This window comes from Schistocerca serialis, chromosome 2, assembly GCF_023864345.2.
Source record: "Schistocerca serialis cubense isolate TAMUIC-IGC-003099 chromosome 2, iqSchSeri2.2, whole genome shotgun sequence".
Classification (NCBI taxonomy): Eukaryota; Metazoa; Arthropoda; class Insecta; order Orthoptera; family Acrididae; genus Schistocerca; species Schistocerca serialis.
Window position 1 is genome coordinate 817680094 of NC_064639.1, and position 22147 is coordinate 817702240.

The following is a 22147-nucleotide window of genomic DNA, read 5'->3' on the forward strand; positions in this document are numbered from 1 at the left end:
TTTGTCACATGACCTAAGTACTGTAGTTCAGTTTGAAAAAAGTCACACTTTTCGAGACTTGTGTCCTGCTTCTGACAACACTCGAAAAAGAGCACGCAAATTGGCAATGTGTTCCTCCGTTGTACGACCTGAGACGACAGTATCGTCAAGGTAATTTGAACAAAATGGCACTTTTGCAGTCACATGTTCCAAATAACGTTGAAAAACGGTGGGTGCGGTAGCACTGCCGCAGGGCAAATGCAAAATATACTTGAACAGTCCTCAGTGTGTATTCACAATGAACACTTTCTGTGATTCTTTATCCAATTGAATTTGCAAATAGACATCACGCAAATCTGTCTTAGAAAAGTAACGCCCTGCACCAAGCCTGTCCATGAGTTCCTCGGGGCACGGTAATGGATAAGTATCAAATACTGTCTGTAAGTTGACTGTTGACTTGAAGTCAAGACAAATGCGAATGCGACCAGAAGGCTTAGGCAGCAAAACTAGTGCACTTGCCCATTGACTAGCCTGAATGGGAGCAATTACATCATAATCTTTCAATTCTTTCAATTCACTGACTACTTTGTCTCTTAAAGCAATTGGAATGAGGCAGACCCGGAAAAACTTGGGCTATCTATACATTGTCATTCAATGTAACATGCACTACAAAGTTATTAGCTTTTCCCATTCATTCGAAAAATGGTTCAGGAAGTTCTTTAAGCAAGCTAGCTACACTGTCTTTTGGTTCAAAAGCAGACACTGAAAGTACATTGTCTTGGATGCTAAGTCCAAACAATTGAAAGGCATCTAAACCGAAAATGTTCTCAATGTCTCTTGATTTCAACACAGTAAAATTCACTGTCCTAGTGTGAGATTTGTAAGTGGCAGGCAAACTATACTGTCCAAGCACTGGAATTTTCTGTCTGTTGTAGGCAGTGGGGTGCTTTAGAAAGGTGTGGTTAGTCTAACTGTTCGTCGTTGCACGATTAAGCAAAGTAGCTGACCCGCCTGTGTCTAACTTAAAGTTCACACGACGACCAACAATTCGTAATGAGACAAATAGTTCGTTAGAACGTCGTTGCACAGCAGTAGGACGAGAAGGAGGCACAACCTTAATCTTGTCATAACCTTTTGTAGGTTTGGAAAACATAACGTACTACTATGGTTGCTAAGTGCTGCCTGTCTCTGAGTTAGCGGCGGAGCTAAGTGCTACTGTGATTCCCGCTGTGCTGCGACTGATGACACTGGAACTTACTCGGTGCGATAGACTGTATCAGACTCGAAAAGACTTCAACTGACCTGCCCTCGTGTCTGCGGCGACTATGTAAACCACAGAACACCAATATAGTAGAAGTGCAAAGACCACATTATTATACGGAAACACAGAACGACACCAGCGCTACTTGTGGCCTGGCTGTGAACTTCAATACGAAAAAATATGGCGCGAAAATCTCTTATGTTTATTTCTAAATACGCGAATTGGAGGACAATATTTTTCATTTAATCTTTGAATGTGAGCCGCATAGTGCAGTAATAAAGGTTTTTGAGATTTTGCAAAGTAATATATAAAAGAAATCTCAATCAAAAACAAACGTTAACTACTCGTAGCTGCAGTTTATGTTGTGAAAATTTTCGTAAATTACGTCACCTTTTGACTGTGAAATTTTTTTGTAAAACTCAATATTGCGATTTTGGCCGTGTGGCCATTATCATGTGGAAATAAACGAGCTTTAGCGCATGGCAGACAAAAATCATCTGACATTGCATGCATATATAAATGATTTTTACGTTTCCACATATCCTAAAGCACATTATGTCCACTCGCATGCTCGAAAGTGGAATAGTAGGTTACACAAATAAATAACTACACAGCTAATGGATAACCAAGAGGTCATTTACAAAAAAATCTGTGCTACAAACCAAGGATGTACTGTAAAGTCTACAAAATCCGATTTATTATTTGTTCTGTTGATTGTTATTTATGGATATTCAGTCATCTGAAATTGAACTTCTGCACAGTTCAAATAAATTTATGAAACACACAAAATACTACTTTACAAAACCGAAAAACAAATTGGGAGCAGAGCAGGTAGACACTCCATGAGTGTAGCCAAAATGTTTTTGCCAATGAGATATACAAAGAAGATGAACTGCAACACAACATTTTTTTTTCTTTTTTCCCCCCAACTTGGCTGTTATTTTGGCAACACCCATCATGTTTAAATAATGAAAGAAGACACTGGTACAACATTTATTTTTAACATTTTTATTTATTTACTTCGTCTTTGAAAACACTGTTTGGTACACTACTGAAAATTAACAAAAATTCCCCTTGACAGCACTTTATTCATTATACTTTTAGAATCCAATCATCACATCTAGAAAGTGTTAAGTTATGTGCCTGCTGAATTACGAGATTTTGTCATAACAAGTCAAACGCGTGATTTTTATACAAGAACATTTGTATATGTATAGGGAGCTTACTCTCATTGTACACATAATTAACAAAATACAAAGTCTTTTAACATGATTTGAACTTCTTTTTAAGTTGTTGCATACACAATTTCCTCTTGTTTGTAAATTTCTTTTCTTTCACATACTTGTATATTATAAATGGAATACTTGTCTTCAAAAGTCTCTCTTCAATGTCATGTTTATTACAAATTGTTGTATGAGACAAAACAAATGTTTTTTTAAAATTATCATGTAGTTTTGTTGTGTGACTATTTAGATACTCATGGAGTGCCCTTAGGAAAATCATGACTCTTTCACTTGCATATTTCAAATGAGAATGCTCCTCACTATTCTCTTTAAATGAGGTAAACAAATGATTTTCAGTCACAACAGAGGAGTAGAGACTGGTATTACATGTTTCACAATCATCTGGTACATCTATGGCTTTTAGTGCATAGCCTGCTACATAGGCTAAGGATTGTTGATCTTCTACAGACTCGATGATACCATCTGAGTAAGAATAAATTTGCTCAGGTGTATCAGTGTCTTTCATCTCACATTCACTTAAATGTCCACTCCTACCACTAGCTGCCAAAAAGTGACACAAACTGCTCAAGGGAGTGTAATCATCATTTTCACAGTTACTTACACTCATGGCTTTGAAAGGCAAAGTCATATGATTGACAACACAAGTCTTCAGAGCTTGTGCAAACTGAAAACAAGTTGGGTTTGTATTAGCAATACCATGTTGTCTTATACAACAAAAGAAATTTTCTAAAGCATCTTGATTGAATGCCTTTAAATTTAAGTACTTAAAGCCAACCACTTTCAAGGTCTTCCACAAGAAAATAATAGACTGTAATGCAATCTGCCAACCTTTTATGAAGCTAAACATATTAGTCTTGTTTCTTCCCGTTTTTAAATCTATTATTTGCCACCTGCCTATTTCCCTCAATATGCTATACCACATTTCTAAATGTGGCGAATTTTCGGATAAAGCACACCTAAATTGTTTTCCATCCCTGAGATATTGCTCATTACTGTTGAGTGAATCAAAGAGATTATCTACCTTTTCCACAAACTCAGCTGTGTGTATAGCTTCAGATGGTAATGTGTGAGTAGAAACGTATGTTTCAATTGCAGCTGCAACAGTATGGCTCATTAGTGCAGCAGCAACTTTTACCTTCATTTTGACATGGGAATCAGAAAAGTTAAAGTGTTGTGCTTTTAATTTGGGCAGAGCTTTGAACCGTTTTTTTTAATCCAAAAAGAACACTGTACTGATGTACTCAAACTTTGCTGCTGTGTGAGGTTCAAATTGAATCTTATTATCTATCAAAGCATTTCTAGTGTTTTTGAGCAGATGTGGTTGCTTAAGGGCCTTTTGGTTTGTTGCATTCTGGTCACATACAGTACAAACCACTTTGAACCCAATATTCTGTGGTTCACTTATGATGTGAACAATGAGTGATTTCAAATGGGTGTAGTGGAAAGTGGTTGCAGTAAAGTAATATGCTAGAACTTGTTTCCAAGTTCTGTGAATGCCTTTCAGCATAAAAACCAATGCTTGATTAGCAGCCACAGGTGAACTTCCTAAATGACCCAAGTCCTGAGACCCATAGATTAGCTGTTTGTGTGCATCATAGTACATACCATCATCCAGAGACATTTCATCAAAAAGTAGAGCACAATACTTGTCATTTTCATGCATATTACTTACTTCCCTTGCTAAAAAGTTTAATAAAGCTGGATTAAGTCCTGTATCAAATGGTATGTGGGAAAGCCCCCCCCCCCCCCGAGCATCCTGACAGATGGAAGGGAGAAGTATGTGGCCAAATATCTGTACAACCGGGGACTACGCTTATAAATAGATAAAGCAAATGCCTTATCTTGTATAGACCACCGTACTGCTGTGGGCTGCATATTGGCATTTCTTAACTGACTATTAATAAAAGTTTTAGTCACATCATTCAACTCTTCTTCAATTAACTGAAATTTCCTGTCATCATACAACTCTTTTAGAATTTTCAATTTATTCCTCTCATTCTGTAGCTGTTTTTTCAATTTACACACTCTGGAAACTGTAATTCTATGCAATTTATGCATTTTGTGTTTTCTTGGAGTTAAATCACGTTTAGAAACGCCAGATCCCATTACACCTGCACTACTTTCAACATCATAAACAGGTGAGGATAAAAAGCTGTACTCACCATCATCTATGCTCTGTAAAGGGGGACTGCTTCATTGTATTACTATAGATTTTGCATTGTGACCTGTCTCTTGCACACTTATATTTGCACCCGATGTGGTGAAACCGCCACCACCACCACCAGTGTAACACAGGTGGGTGGGGGGAGGATGATACAACACCAATTCCATGTGCTTTGGTATAACACCAGGATTTAGCCTGTGTCTAGTAAAGTTAACAAAATCTGCTTCATAGAAATAATCCTCACACACATAATAATAACTACAGTTGACACCTTCATCTATATTACAGATCAATTTCCACCTCTTTAAAGTCTCACTTTTTGATGCAGCTGGAAATTTATAGAAATGTTTATTCTTGTGTTTGGAATTTATTTTTACATAATAACTACTCCTGCATCCAGGAAACTTGCACGAGTATTTCAATTTCAATCTCAAACTGGATTCTTCTCTTCCTGTATGATCCATCCTCATGTGTCTGAAATGTTATTCAAACCAAAAATTAGGAACGAGAAAAAAGATCAGGTATGGTTTACATTGATTAATGTTAAAGAAAACTCAATGTGAAATTAATTTCACTATCAAATATCATATTAGCTTATGTCTAAATGCAGCTCTCCTGTATTGAAGTATTGACAACTGCTATCATTGCTTGTAATCTGATGTGTTATTGCTACAAAATAGTGAAAACACGAAACAAATTCTCATTTCTACTATGGATATGCACATCACTCTATATATAACTGCGTGAGCGTAGTTGCACTACATTCTATATTCAACACTACTTCGCTAAACGGTGCTAACAGGCGGTAGAAACACTGCTTATTGTGCCATTTCAATATATTTCAGCATCTAGATACCATGGTAGATACCAAATTCAGCTGTACATTATCAGTAACAGTTACAGCTGTAAATCTGTATTACATTGTGTTGAGCATTAAAGTGCGAGAAGATTTCTACTGCATTGGATATTGCCACAATAATACATGTAAATGTTCAACTGCTTGGAGGACCTGCTTTGTGCGACTTCAAAACAAATGTCTTATTATGTGAGAACACAACCTTTGTCGATACAACAGCAACAAACACTTTTTACCTGGATAGAGTGTTATGTACTGTACAGAATATTTACTGTCGAAAACGGGAAATAGAACACACTCAAGGCATTACGAATCAATTGTAACACGTCCAATATTTGGTATGTAGTAAACGGCACAATAAATGGTACTTATTATGACACTTCGTGGCAAAAAGGAAGATGAATCAAAGCCAGAATTATATTCCATTACAGGATTCGGAAAGTTGAATACAAACTATGTCAAAAGCTGCTAGCATGGGATTCTCTATGAAATACAAGGAAATATTAATAGAAATAAGAAATATACTTACCCTTTAAGTAAACCGAGCAACGGAAATTGTATTTCTTTGCAGGAACAAATATACAAGAGTCCACAGAACGTAATGTGATGATACAACCTCGTGTTGTATATGAAACAAAAGTAAAAGAGTAAATACTGAATCATCACACCATCAAATATTACGAATGCATCCAAAAATTAAGCAGAATAATAGCAACATACTTACACTGCAATTTAAACGAAAAATCATGATCACGTTGCTACGATACCAAAACAATTATGGAAGACTACGTCATCCAATAGGAACACGAGACTATAAATTGCTAAATTAAACTTGCAGCGCTCCAAGTGGCCTGGGACCAAACCAACGTCGTGTTACCGGAAATCCCTATTTGAGTTTCACCCCCCTGATGTAAACGCTGGCAGCCGAGAGGGTGTTGGCGTTGCATTTCCTGCGAGTCTGTTTGTAGCCTCTGTCGGTCTTTGTGCAACCTCTACGTCGCATAGTGTGCCTGCACCAACTTACAAGATTAGTGGAGTATTCCCATTGTTGGGCGCCCTTATGGCGCATGATACTGATTTTGTTAATACAGGTTTTACTAAAAAGAAGTGATAAATTCTTAACATCTAATGAAGATATGAGTAACAGTCATAATAACTTTCAGATTTTGCTTCAACTTTCACTCGTATGGGACTGCATATGCTGAGTACATTACCTACTAGCTGCTAGAGCGCGGAAATTTTACGTCACGTAGAGTAAATGATATTCAATGAGCTTAACAAAATAAAATGTATGTTGTCTACATATTATCGCATCAGATAGCTGAGAGAAACAATAGAGCTCGTGTTTCAAAGTATTTGTAGCCCCTGATGTGTGGAAAAAGACTCACATGTTAGTAGTAATCCCACAGCTGTGTAAGGACATTTAATAAAAATATTGAAAATAATTCTGCTCAGAGTTCATTTAAAAAGTGAAGACATTAAAATTACGATTTGCAGTTTTAACCTATGTGTTGAAAGCAAAGACAGTATTCACCAAGTATTTTTCAGGCTATTCTGGCAGTCATAACAAACCACACCAGAGTAAAAAGCCTTTATTTTTTTATATAAAATATGACATTTCAGTCTTTGATCGCTATTTTTTATTTTCAATGACCGGTTTCAGGCTAGCTGCCCATATTCAGACGATACATTGCAGTTACAGAGTAATATGTCAGTACAGAACTATTATTTCCAATAGTTCTGTACTGACAGATTACTCTGTAACTGCAATGTATGATCTGAAGATGGGCAGCTAACCTGAAACCGGTCATTGAAAATAAAAAATAGCGATCAAAGACTGAAATGCCATATTTTTAGTCAAAGAATGATAGCGGCAATGCCAATAAGACAATCATGTCTAGTTTTGATAAACTTTTTTTTTATTGTTTCACACTGCATAACATGGAGCTTCGATAAATAAACATCATTGGATATATGTGTATGTAGATGTATATAATCTGTACAATTTGTTAATCGATTTGTGTTTTTATTTTTCGTGTACTTGAGAAAACAATTAACTAAGATTGACATCAAGTATGTGCTTGAGATGCACAGTGCATTGAACGATATGTGAAGAAAGCTTAATCGTAAAACTTACATGACAATAATAATGCGCAGAATCTACTCAAAGTAACGACTTATGAGCATGTACTGTGAAAGTTCAGCATGCCTAGCAGTTAGCATGCGGTGCATGCCTCATTAATTTCTCAATAATCAATTTTAACTGGTAGTAGCAGTTGATGCGGGACTCACTCAAAAGCACCAGCTTTGAGTACAGTATTCAACTGTCGCAATAAATTCTGCATGTAGCCAGACAATTTCTGTGTACATTTTTGTTTCGTATTAAGTTCTTTTATATATGACTTTTATCCATTGTGGATGTGGAACACTGCGACTGTGGTGTGAAAAGGTTTTCAGAAATTACTGCAACCAGTCGCCTTTTATGTAGATGTATTTTATTTAACCATGACCGGTTTCGAGCTGCCTAGCAACTCATCATCATCAGATGGTATATACATTTAGTGCTTTTTTGTACCCAATGTGTGGGTGGTTGAGTATCTGTGGAGATAAATCTTTCTGCAGGTATATATATATCTCTTTTAGGACGTATTTTTGAAACCATTGTGTCTTGTTTTTTCACAATTTCACAAGTTAAAACTTTCACTAGATGTATATTACTTTTATGAGGCACTGTTGGAAACATATATCTTGTTTTTCGTAAACATCGCTGAACACACTTAGCCACAGATACGAATACAGGATTTACACATTATAAACATTGGCTTGTTTATAATGTGTAAATCCTGTATTCGTATCTGTGGTTAAGTATGTTCAGCGATGTTTACGAAAAACAAGATATATGTTTCCAACAGTGCCTCATAAAAGTAATATACATCTAGTGAAAGTTTTAACTTGTGAAATTGTGAAAAACAAGACACAATGGTTTCAAAAATACGTCCTAAAAGAGATATATATATACCTGCAGAAAGATTTATCTCCACAGATACTCAACCACCCACACATTGAGTACAAAAAAGCACTAAATGTATATACCATCTGATGATGAGTTGCTAGGCAGCTCGAAACCGGTCATGGTTAAATAAAATACATCTACATAAAAGGCGACTGGTTGCAGTAATTTCTGAAAACCTTTTATATATATATTACGTCATTTGTGTATCCTATGTGTACAGTACGATCTCATTAGAGAAAAATGGTTAGGCCAAAACGTGAAGATGAGACTTAACATTCAGGAAATACCTCACACACACTCACATAATATTCATCACATGGATAGCCAAATTATGAACAAAATTATGACTGCTGAAATCCCATCTTGGGAAACGCAAGTCACAGAAGAGACAGTACTCCTGACCCTGGCAAAGGGTTAGCAGAGAGAAAAAACATACCAACTACGTCCTATAGCAGCGGGACTGTTATGAATATTACAATGCAGAGAACAGCGACAATTGGTCTCCTGCACGCAGCAATAACTGACTTGATTTCCGTTCTGTGATATTCCAGAAACTCGAATTGTCAGAAAAGGGAAGACAGGAAAACCAGACGATTTTTTTAAAAGTAAAAGACAGGAGAGACTAGTAATGAGGCAAAAGCAACTTCTTGCCGAGTTTGAGAAAGAAAGGGTGCTATAAAAGGAAAGATACGAAAAGTTAGCAAGGTAAGAAACGGAAAGGAATGGAAAACAGGCACTTACGGAGAAGGAATTGGTCAGGAAAATAAATGAAGCTTTAGTCGAGCTACACGCTCGTGGGAAAGCTATCAAAGATCACATTAAGGAGGACTCAAAGAGTATTCGAAAGGAAATAAGTACACTGCAAACAAAGTGTAAGGATCTACCGCCAACGGTAGAATAGCCGAGTGCCGATGTAGCTGACGTGTGTCTAGCTCAAAACACACAAGACGAAAAGGTAAAATCGTAACCAAATTGGTGTATGAAATCACTGCTGATACATTGCAAACCACAAAAGAAGAGGTGAAAGCAGAAACAGAAAATGTAGCTGTGGTAGCTACCTTTGCCAAGGAAAAGAACTGCCAAGATTTGTAGACTGAACTTTCGAGCATATGAGGCATTATTCAGTCCACATTCTCTTTGTGGTAATGAACTAGGCAAGATCGAGTTGTGGAAATTGAGAAACAAGTAAACAGTGACAGTAAGATATAACATGAGCATGTGTCTCCTATTGTAACACCGTATGGGAAAACACCCTTAGTTCAACCAGCATTCGAATCCATGCACAGATGATATAATGGACAATACAGCCCAGTGGTTCCAGAAGCAAGTAGGAGTGTAACTGTTGCTGAACCACGTATAATAACCTTAACCACTTTAATGCAGGAGGAAAGCCTGATAAAATATAGAGTTTCATACTTTCAATGAAGATGGAAAGACTGTTCACCCAGTTATGTTCCTAAAGAACTTTTTAGGAGCGTTTTTCCCAGGTCGTCGACAGAAAGGCAAAATATTGTCTATGCTGTCTCATATAATTGGAGGTGCCTCAGTCTGGGCTCTTCAGGTTGCAGAAAACTGCAATACATTTGCCTTTGAAAGATGGTCCTAGGTCGTATGTGATCAAACTGTGTACAGGAGAGACTGGAAAAACTTGTATACAGCCCATAGGCGTTTAACCCAAAACACAACAACCTAAGAAAGTATTTCGAAAAACGTATTAATGTGACAAGATATTGAGATGAAACTACTTCCAATAGGGATGTGTTCTTGATACCAAAAGGACGTTTATCCTTATCAATTAGGGGCAAACGAGTACATGTGTAGGATACAAACTTAGAACCCTTCTTGTCAGTCATCGATTCCTTGGGTCTAATTCAGAAAGATGCAAAGAAATCGACTGAGAGTAATGAGTCGAAAAGTTTTAATGAAATCATAGTAATAACCATGGATATAATAATAATAATAATAATAATGGAATCATAATAACCATTGTAACGCTGGGAATCGAAGGAACAATGATTTCAGATACAGCAATGCCTGTCGTAGCCAAGATTCCCAAAACAGTCCTAATGATAACAATAGGTCGCAATTCAATAGTGACAACTACAATAACAATAACAATAACAGCAGTTACCAGAACGGTAACACAAACTTTAGCCCAAAACGAAAGAATGATAATGGGCTCAATTGAAATCATAGCAAAGATATGAGAATTTAAAATGGTTCATGACAGAATCAGGGCCCTGGTGGATGGAATACGAACCCAGGACCACAGCCACAAAAAAAAAACATACCTGTCAACCAAATGACTGAATTCGTTGCCTGGCACTAGTCATCAACAGCATTGGCCCTCTTCACAGTACAATGTACAATAGAATCAGCCACAAACGCGTAGTGTAAGCATTGTGGAGGTAACAGTTGTAGGGCCAAGGGCTGCCACCCCACTCTCCATTGTTGCCAGATGTATCCAAGAAGGAGATGGCGCTTGTAGACTTGGCAACAATATATGACATCATCCAAAATGGCGGCCGTGACGTCAGCTGATGATGCAAGTACTGTTATCCAAGGTGGCGGATTTTGGCAGGAAGATAGGTCACTTGGGCTACCTCCACTAACCTAAGTCACCCAACTGCCACCTCTTCCTAGAAACTGGAGGGGAAAAGGACTCGGCCAGTGCTAGATAAGTTTTATTTTGCAGGCAGTCTTTATTTAAACAATTTAAGGCAGTACCTCCATCCAGAGTGTTCACAATGGGGATATACACAGACATACAGTTAACAGAGCAAACGCTTTCCAAATGTGGAGGTGACTGGGTACAATTGAGTACAGTGCTATACTATGCCTCCCGATCAGTGCATTTGGGCTACGTGTTGGCAGATGTGCTACATTTACAAGCAATTTTAGAACACAGAACGAGAGGTTATGTCATGACCACATGGCTGGAACTGACATAAAATCAATAGAAATGCGAAAAATGATGGGGGGATAGGTATAAATTGACAGAATATACACCGAAATGTGGGGAAATTGAGGAAGTACTAACGTATCTTCTGGCTGGAGCAGAACAATTTGTACATGGGAACAAGTATGTGGCACCAAGAGGAATCCGAGACAACTTCAACATGGAAGCAAAGGGAACCAGGGAAGCAGTCAATTTTTTTCGATCGAAGCAGCATTATACTTTATGTCTATTGAGGTACTAGTGATACACACGAGTTGACTACTGTATTTGACGCTTTTCAGGAAGACAAGCTTACATGTATCTGCATTAAAGGATGACAGAGAGTGGACGAGGTGATCGAGTGAGATGGGGACGTATCGAGGTACAATTTAATGGTAGACTGATGATGCATTCTAGAGAGGGAGAAGTTTCTGTAGGTCAATTTTCCCACTGTTCTGTCAGGATACATCAGCTGTGTGACATAGTCTGCGTTCGACACACATACAGCCACGTGTTTTGTATGTGATTTAAAGCACTGTCTACTTGCGATCATTAATGGTAAATCTGCCTGTCATCAGAGGACTTCCATCTTATTGTGTGATGAAACGTGACACATTCCTCTAAACGAACTATGACTTATGTGATGTACTCCATCCCCCTGTCGCATCATGGGTGTAGAATCCAGACTTCAGCTTCATAACTAAGTTAGCAGTAGGTGGTTGTGAGGCACTACAATCCCCGTGTATACATTTGCTTGACAGATGTGCTGTTTACAGAGTTAGTGACAGAATGACTTGTAATTTTCACATGTCGGACACTGCTGCTATGCATTTATCTGTTTCCTTGTAAGAGGTATTCCCCATTACTAACGATAATTTTATAGGGACTGATGCAGCATAGTATAATTTCTGAAGTGTGATCGGATGTGAACAGTGGACGCTATACATCTCTGGAAAGCTATATTGTACTCGTATCACACAGAGCCAGTGTTTTAAGGAGGTAGATTTTTCATTTACGTTTCGATAACACAGTTTATCGTAGAGAAAGCGGGAAGAAGGATGTATGTCATATGCTTGAAATATATTTCTTACATGTAATATCAACAGTGGTACATCCCATATGACTGACAGGTCGGATGCGCAGGCGATCTAACATTATAGCCCGTTTTAAGTGCGGAACGTTGTAGCCTTAGGGGTGCGTGTGTTTATGTTTTCTCTTACCAATACCTTCCAGGTACTGATCCTAGGCTCTGGAATAATACTTTAGAGTTGATAGCTTGGTTGATTTACATAAAAATGTAAGTAAGCTGTAAGTAGCAGGAGACGCCCCCTGTGGCCCCGTCTCATTGTTTGAAGCATTGTTTTTTTTCTGCTCTGACACGCTTTGTACACTGCCAAACATTCTGCTTTTCTGCCATGATTTTGAGGTCTGTGTCAGGTTCTAAACTGACATTAAGATGTTCTGATCCACAGCCTCTCACAGACAACAAGGACATCACACCAAAGTACCGTTATCTAAGACTTCGCACTGTGACGCGATTGACGTAATTCAAGATGACTGCTGTGACGTCAGCTGATGACGCAGGTACCGGTACCCAAGATGGCTGCAAAGTGCCACACCCCCCTGTCAACCCCCCTGGCGGGGTAGTTTGATTTTTGGAGGGAAGATAGGTCAATTGGGCTACCTCTAGACGTCGCACGGTGTAAATCATATTGTTACTGCTGTTACCATAACACACCGCACCCACTGGATGATTTTAAATAAAAGTCATTTACAACATAAGGAAATTGGTGTGGGTTTCCAAACTACATTTAAACTCATCAGTCCCACTGACGGAATAGCTGATTGCTCTGCATGCTTTTCTACTGCTTCCTCATATTGCAATCATGTACGCGATCACTGTTTCAGTGCAAGACATCCCCAGAAGGTGTCACCCCTCCACAAAACTCTTTCTCCAACTCAAACAAGAGATGACAGACAATCATTATGTGGTAACCAACAGCGTACCAGTGGAAGGATGGGATGGCAGAGACACCCCTGATATAATGAAATAATAAGCATTATAGTTGATTGTGGAAACAATTTTACCAATTTTACAGTAATTTCAACACCGACCAGTCATGAGACAGCATGTTTCCCAGTTTCAGTATCATAGCTAATCCATCTCCGCCCCACTTTGCGAGTATCATTTCGACTGTGGGTAGATGACTGTGCAGCGCGTCCATGCACTGTTAATTCTCGAACACATCGGTCGTCAAAGTATATCAGACAGCACCCTACATATTTCTAACGCTTCGAACATAGTGCTTAATTTACGATCTATCTCTATGCTGATGGGAGTAACAGAGCATTCTCGCAGTCTTAGCGTAAAATTAGAGACTGAAAGACACCCCTCACACTGTCTTTGACGAACCTGCCCTGCAGCACCGTTACCGATTTAACCTGCAATCGACCAGAAGCAGACCGCCACATTCCACGTCTTGTGAATGAATGGAGCATGCCGAGTCCTCGCCCATCCAAGTGCACAAGATTTCTCGAGATGCGCCCATGCTGAGGAGGGTAGCGCTCCTTATCGATGTATAGTAACAGATTTGAAAGTGTTGTGATGTGATAGCAGCGGCGAAGAAGAACAAGAAACGAGTGTATTTTATCCGCAATGGAGCTCTAGACGGATGGAGTTAGAGGGAACTGACACCATGCAGCATGCAGACCTGTCCATAAATCCGTAAGTGTATGATGGGGAAGACTCTCTTCTGAACAGCATGTGGCAATGCCTGTCAGCTATGCTCGATAATGATCACGTCTGGGGAGTCTGGTGGCCAGCATAGGTGTTTAAACTCAGAAGATTGTTCGTGGAGCCACTCTGTAGCAATTCTGGACGTGTGGGCTGTCACATTGTCCTGCTGGAATTGCCCAAATACGTCGGAATGCATAATGGACATGAATGAATGCAGGTGATCAGACAGGATACTTACGTGTCACCTGTCAGAATGGTACCTAGACGTATCAGGGGTTCCATATGACTCCAACTGTACACGCTCCACACCATTACATAACCTCCACCATATTTGAACAGACCCATGCTGACACATAGGGATTCATGAGTTTGTCTCCATACCTGTACACGTCCATCCACTCGATACAATTTGAAACGAGACTCGCCAGACTAGACAACATGTTTCCAGTCATCAACAGTCCAAAGTCCAGTGGTGACGGCCCCAGGCGAGGTGTAAAGCTTAGTGCAGTATAGTCGTCAAAGGTACATGAGTGGACCTTCGGCTCCGAAAGCCCATATCGATGATGTTTTGTTGAATGGTTCGCACTCTGACCCTTGCTGATGGCCCAGCACTGAGATGTGTAGCAATGTGTGGAAGGGTTGCACTTTGTCACATCGAACGATTCTCTTCAGTTGTAGTTGGTCCTGTTCTTGCAGGATCTTTTTCCAGCTGCAGCGATGTAGAGACCTGATGTTTTACTGGATTCCTGATATTTACTCATGAAATGGCCATACAGGAAAATCCCCACTTCAGCGCTACCTGGGAAATGATGTGTCCCATCGCTCGTCCGCCCACTATAACACCACATACAAACTCACTTAAATCTTGATAACCTGCGATTGTAGCAGCCGTAACGGATCTGACTACTACATCATACATTTGTTGTCTTATATAGGCGTTGCCGACCGCAAGGCCGTATTCTGCCTGTTTACATATCTCTGTATTTGAATATGTATGCCTATACCAGTTTCTCTGTGCCTCAGTGTATATTATCGTGTCCACTGATGTGGCGTATTCCGAAATCATATTCCTATAGTGATAATGTCCAATAGGACAATCTGGTGTGTAGCAGCTTACACAATAGCATGAAGCTTAATGACTGATGGTCGCAAAAGACTTTCACATGCTTGCCATATACATAATAATGGTACTTTCAAGCCCACATTACTGCGAGAGTCTCAAGTTCCACAACAGAATATGCTTTTTCGCATACTGTCAACAGTCAGCTCACTAAATCAATTGTCCTTATTTTAGTCTTGCCTGACGATTTGGACATTTGAAATAGATGCAACCCAGGCCACGGGTTCAGGCATCCGTTGCAAGACAAAATTGTCAAATCCAGATGTTTTAATATTTTTGAATTCAGTAATATGTGCTTGATTTTGTCAAATGCTGCTGCATCTATCGGACCTGTACCAATGTGCATTCTTTTTTAGTAATTCCAGTAAAGCATCATTATTCAGTTACTGTACTGGTACAAAACGCCTGCAGAAAGAGGCTAATCCTAGAAAGGCTACTAATTATCTTTTGATATGGGATAGGGGAAGTTCTCTAGTGCATCCACCTTGCCTGCTTCCGATACTATTCCCCTAGGTGAAGAGATGTGTCCCAGAAACTTGATTTCCCTGCATACAAATTTTATTTTTACAGGTTAGCCATCACATCTGCACTTATATACTTGCTTAACACTCACTCCACAAGCTCTAGATGTTTTTGCCAAATACTTGTGGCAATGAGTAAGTTGTCCACATATTCCATGACTCTGTCTAAGAGTTTCTTCCTAACACCATACTGACTGTGTTGAATGTGGCGGCAAAAAGTGTGTTCGCCATGACGTCGGGACCTAGTACACAGTACCACCACCAGAGAGTGCTGTCGTCTGTCTGGTTATATAATCCAAGATGGTGGGGGGAAAACGACTGTTCCTGTGCTGAACACAAGTTTTTATTTTGCAGACAGTGTCTCCACCATGAGATTTAAACTCCAACTGACCTAGTACACGATACTGCCACCAATAGTCCAAGACCATGTAATCCAATACGGTGGTCTGGGGTGGGGGAAAATGGCGCGAAATGACTCAGCCTGCGCTGGGCTGCTGGATAGAGTAATGAAGGAGTCTACTTTATTTATTTTGGAACAATTTATTTAGGGATGGAGTATATTTATCACACTGATACAAAACACATGCTTGGGGTCACATGATACAGACAGCAGCTCTGTAAACTACTCCTAAATAACGCTCTGGAGACACGCAAACTCCTCCTAAATTACCGAAATAATTTCAGTACAGACATGCAGACTACTCCTAAATAATGCAGTACACAGATGTGCAGACACGAAATAAACTTGTAAACTGCCAAAATAATGCATAGCACAGCCTACAGGCCCACTCGCAAAATAATGCAACAGGCACGCAAACAACGTATGCAGACACCCCCTGTAGACCACACAGGAGGCTACCTGCAGCCCCTGCCAAGTGACACGGCCATCTGCTGACAAACAACATGCAGATGCCTGCATGCATGAGGTGGCGACATTGCTTTCATAATTGATACCTGAGAAACTCCTCTTGAAATACATGTTCACCTAGGCGCCACTGCTGACACGACCAGGCAGGAGCGCAGGCCCTCGAGGGGCGCGCGCCGTTAAAGCCACGAGCCGCTGCCGGACGCAGGTGAAAGTTGCCTCTATTTTTTGGGTATACAGCCGGTGTTATACTGGCGTCGCAGAACTCCAAGGCAAGATGCCTCCGGGCAGCACGTGTCTTTACCATTGATGACAGAGTGGTACAGGCCGCTTTGTTCCTAGCGTGACATGGGAGACGCATCTAACCATGCTTAACTGCAAATAGCGCAGAATAACATCGAATGCACTCTTCCCAGCGGTTCTAACTTGATAGTCGGCCACGGTGGCTGAGTGGTTGTAGGCGCTTCAGTCTTGAACCGTGCGACTGCTACAGTCACAGGTACAAATCCTGCCTCAGTCATGGATGTGTGTGATGTCCTTAGGTTAGTTAGGTTTAAGTAGTTCTAACTTCTAGGGGACTGATGACCTCAGACGTTAAGTCCCATAGTGCTTAGAGCCATTTGAACTATTTTCCTACCATGATACCCCAGTCCATCATGTGTTACCCTTTCTGCTTTCAACACACACAAACGTTCTCACCACTATGTAGAGGTTACTATATCCCAGAATAAAGAATATGAATTAATCGACCATTATGATTGGCTCTTACCGAATTTACCCGCCGTATTACTGATGCCATTGGTATCGAAGCACCATTTACCTATTCTTTCTTTATGGAGATGGGATTTTCAGTGGTAAAATTATTTTGCACAGATCGCTAAATTGCGTTGACAGTTAAACCCACAAAGTTGTCTGCAGATCATCAAATACATATGAGACTCACAAGAATATTGGAAGCCAAGAACGTATTTACCAGTGTAACAACAATTAAATATTACGATTGCTGCTACAGTCAGACACCGATCGATGTACGGCTAATGACTTCTCTTGATGGCTGTGCTTCTGGAACGAATCTCAATGTCTATAGCACACACAATTTTCCACATAAAAAAACTTCTCTCATACCTTCACAGTTATCGATGTGCTGAATCTATACATCCCTCATGATAGGACACACAATCATCCTCTCGAGCCGGCCGGTGTGGCCGTGCGGTTCAAGGCACTTCAGTCTGGAACCGCGTGACCGCTATGGTCGCAGGTTCGAATCCTGCCTTGGGCATGGATGTGTGTGATGTCCTTAGGTTAGTTAGGTTTAAGTAGTTCTAAGTTCTAGGGGACTGACGGCCACAGATGTTAAGTCCCATAGTGCTCAGAGCCAATCATCCTCTCTAGTCATACCACAATATAAACCAGAGTAGCTTTACAATACAATATACACACATTCTACATACCATAAGCCACAGTAACTTTACAATGCAATATATACATATTTTACACAAACAGTGCAGTTATCTTTTATATCTGTACAAAACCAGAAAAAAATTATGGTGTGCCTACATGCACTACGGCTATATATCACGATGCTCCTCAGTCCTAGGGAAGCACGCCCACCTTTTCCTTCTTTCTACAGACGTGACAATCAGCAGCAATGAACTATTTTACACTGATCGTCATATTGCACTGACAACTAAACCTCACAAAGTGCCATATATATCGTCAAATACGGAAAGACTCTTATTCAATTACACCACTTTCCCACTGAGGACAGGAGCTTGAATATTAGAGTGTGAAACGGATCTCCAACCCAGAAATATTTCACCGCATACTGTGTCGATGTAGTAAACATACAATTCATATCCTCCGCCATACAAAATCATCCCTCTAACATCAGAAAGCTGTCAGTGGATCGAAGTCACTCTCAGAACTATTGTACAAAGACTGGCTCGTTCCCCTCCCCCTTGGTACAAATGCATTATTGTTTCTGGTCTGGACCTGCCTGCTTGCTTGCATTTCTACACCCATCTCCAGACTCTGGGATTACAAGAACATATCTAATTTCGCATGGTTCGCACACAGTAGCATCCTACCGGTCGCTCACGCAACATAATTCCGAAGATATAAAGTGGGAATTATTTCTATACAAATCCGAAACTTTAGCTAGGTGGAGCGTGCTCTAGACCACTGAGTAACTAGAAACAAACAGACGAAAAATGATATTTCCAACTGCGAATACCAATCTCGGTGACGTAACAGATTCGAAATCATCCCTATAATTTACAAAGTCAACTAAGGTGTTTCTCATGTCTAGAGAACCGGAAAACATGTCTTCAACATGCTAGATGCACACCCCACAATCGATCTTCTCTCAACTAAATAAAGGCGCAAAATGTGCAGAAGCAGTCAACTGAACAATTTACAAATCATTCATCCTAAGAAATCGCTCACATATATATTTCATCCCTGTACTTACAACTAAATGCTACGATCGCGGTCTCAATTGAACAACATTCGCAATGAGTGAAGTATTAGAAATACACCCTGTTGACGCCTATGGCTCTGGAAGTAGAAATATCAATACCATTCTTATGACTTGACATTCTCTTCCCTTTGCTATCACAGTACTAGACGTCATATCCACACCTTCCTTATGAATGGAGATAGCTATTTCCTTTGTATATGTCAGAACACAAACACATACTTATAAGCCTGATGCTCAAGGTGAAACTATCATGCACCCCCTACTACTATGTATAATACTTCATCAATAACTTATTACCTATAATACAATATAATACTGAGAGAAAATCAGCGACAGGTGGACATGTCTCATAAGTTTTTCTTTTGAGTTATACCGCTAAGTCTTAGGGAGCCGTAATCATCTCATACGTTAAGAAACAGAATCACAACAACTAATGTATGTTACTGTCACAAGCGGTCTTGGTTCCAGGGGTGCACACAAGTATCCATATTAAAAGCTATACTTGCTTTATAAATCCACGTATGGCATTACCTACGAATCACGTGGGTTTTCCAGACAAATACAAAGACGGTGATCATCTTACAAACCGCCAGATGTTAAAAAACCCGATCCCAACAACTACTCTATATTACTGTCACAAGCGGTCTTGGTTCTATAGATGCATAGAAGTATCAATGTTAAAAGCTATACCCACATTACAAATCGAAGTATGGCATAACCTCTGAATGAGGTGCCTTTTTGCACAGTCAAATACTATGACGACCATCGCAGGAGTATATAGTATCAGACCGACACATTGCTGACGGTGCAACCTCGTAAAAAAATTACTCAATTTATTAAGTGATTCGGCTGAGGAACGTGGTATGAAACCGGTATATGCGAATCCTTCACACCACCGCAGCTCGATATTTCTACAGTATTTGTAGCGCATTCTGTCTCGATCCCTTGTCAGAGGTTTGGTGACATATCCACTGGTCTATAGGCGATGGTTGATTGAGAAGGAACACAAACAGTGGTAGATGGTGTGCTGATTGAGGTCGTAAGAAAATGTACACTAACTTCTTAGATCTCTAGTGTTACGCTATCCTGCTATCCTCTAGAAATGACATCCATGATTTTGAATTAGGTCTTTCCATTCAAGCACATATTTGCGTTGGATCCTATTGACAATGTCTTTAATGATTACAACCACTACTCAATCATATTTCTGGCACTCCCATATCTCGAAACGAGACACCTTTTCCAAACCTAGCTGCTACAGTGAAATTCCAACGTGGTTTTAGTCAGCCCCAACACATCTTGCAACTGCTCCAATTTCTACAGCTTAGCGCATGTGATCGTTCCAATTTAAGTCGGAACTGAGCAGAAGTCGGAGAAAGACATATCCACCACATTCTGCAACCCATGTTGAAACAGAACGAACGGTGTTAGTGCAACAGGGCCGTGTTTTGACCATTCGGTGGAAATGCACGCAATGTGGTACGACTCCAAACTAGATACAGATACTACAGACCGAAGCAGATCAGCGTCTATTCAAATCTATCGGCCCAACGTGCTATCATCGTTATTCTCTACCCCCAAACAGACAAAAATAAAGAACTATAGAAGCTCCACTAACTTCATCCGATATAGAACTCACCTACGCACCATTGCTTGTGCGATGATACAAAGCCGCGGTGGGGCTCCAGCACGGAGAGGGAGATTTCGCAACGCTCCCCAGAATAGCGCGGAGTGCAGCCCTCCAAGCATTCCTAACGGTATACGCTGTCCCTCACCGAATTTACACTTCAAACTGCTGCTGCTACTGCTGCCTGTGTGGCACGATCCTATTAAATATACAGGCACTGCAGAGGCCGCTTTAAAGTTTGATCACTTATACTCTAGGCGAATGATCGTATCCCACAGACTATACTAAGTCGCAAAAGACGCTCCCTCTGGTCCTGTTTAGTTGTTTGAAACACTGTTTTCTAACACGCCTTTGGACAATGCCAAACATTTCGTTTTTCTGCCACGACTTCGAGGCCTGTGCCAGGTTCTAAACTGACATTAAGAACTTCTGACCCACGGCCTTTCTCAGGAAACTAGACACTGCACAGTGTAAATCATGTTCTTACGGCGGATACCATAACACGCCACACATTGGCTGATTTTAAATAAAAGACAGTTACAACATAAGGAAATCGGAATCGTTTGCTTGAATTGTGTCGAGTTTCCAAACTACTGTCCGAAGATGATTCACGAGCTCTACATTTAGACTCGTCTCTCACACTGACGGAGTAGCTGATAACTCTACGTTCTATTTCTACTGATTCCTCATATTTCAGTCATGTACACGATCGCTAAAACTCTCTCTCCAACTCAAACAAGCGATGTCAGTCAATCATTATGTGGTAACCAATAGTGGACCAGTGGACAGATGGGATGGAAAAGACAACATCTATGTACTCTAATAATAAACATCACAGTTGATAGTGCGAACAATTTTAGCAACTTTACACTAATTCCAACACCAACCAATAATGTGACAGCATGTTTCCCAATTTCAGTATCATAGCTAAAGCACCCCTTCCCCATTTTACGAGTATCATTGCGAATGTAGATAGTACGCCCATTCAATATTAATTCTCGAGCACAAACATCATCAAAGTATATCAGACAATGTTTCTAACTCCCCAAGCAAAGTGCATAATTTATGCTGATGAGAGTCACAGAGCATTCTCGCTGTATTAGGGTAAAATTAGATGGTGAAAGACACTCTTGCACTGTCATTGACCAGCCCACCCTACAGCACCGCTACCGATTTAATCTGCATCCGACCAGAAATAGGTCACTACATTCCACGTCTCGTGAATGAATGGAGCTTACCAAGTCACCACCCATCCAAGTGTACAAGTTTTCTCGAGATGCGCCCATGTCGAGGAGCTTAACACTCCTTATCGATGTATAGTAACAGATTTGAAAGTGTGATGT

General features: G+C 40.1%; 1 long non-coding RNA gene across 1 annotated transcript; it reads right to left on the minus strand.

The window, feature by feature from the left end:
• Nucleotides 1-4783: 4783 nt before the first annotated feature.
• LOC126455719 (uncharacterized) lies at nt 4784-6146 on the minus strand. Its single transcript, XR_007585358.1, has 3 exons — nt 6034-6146; nt 4965-5122; nt 4784-4843 (listed from the first exon to the last, which is right to left on the minus strand). It is a non-coding gene; the product is annotated as an uncharacterized LOC126455719 (long non-coding RNA).
• Nucleotides 6147-22147: the final 16001 nt, after the last annotated feature.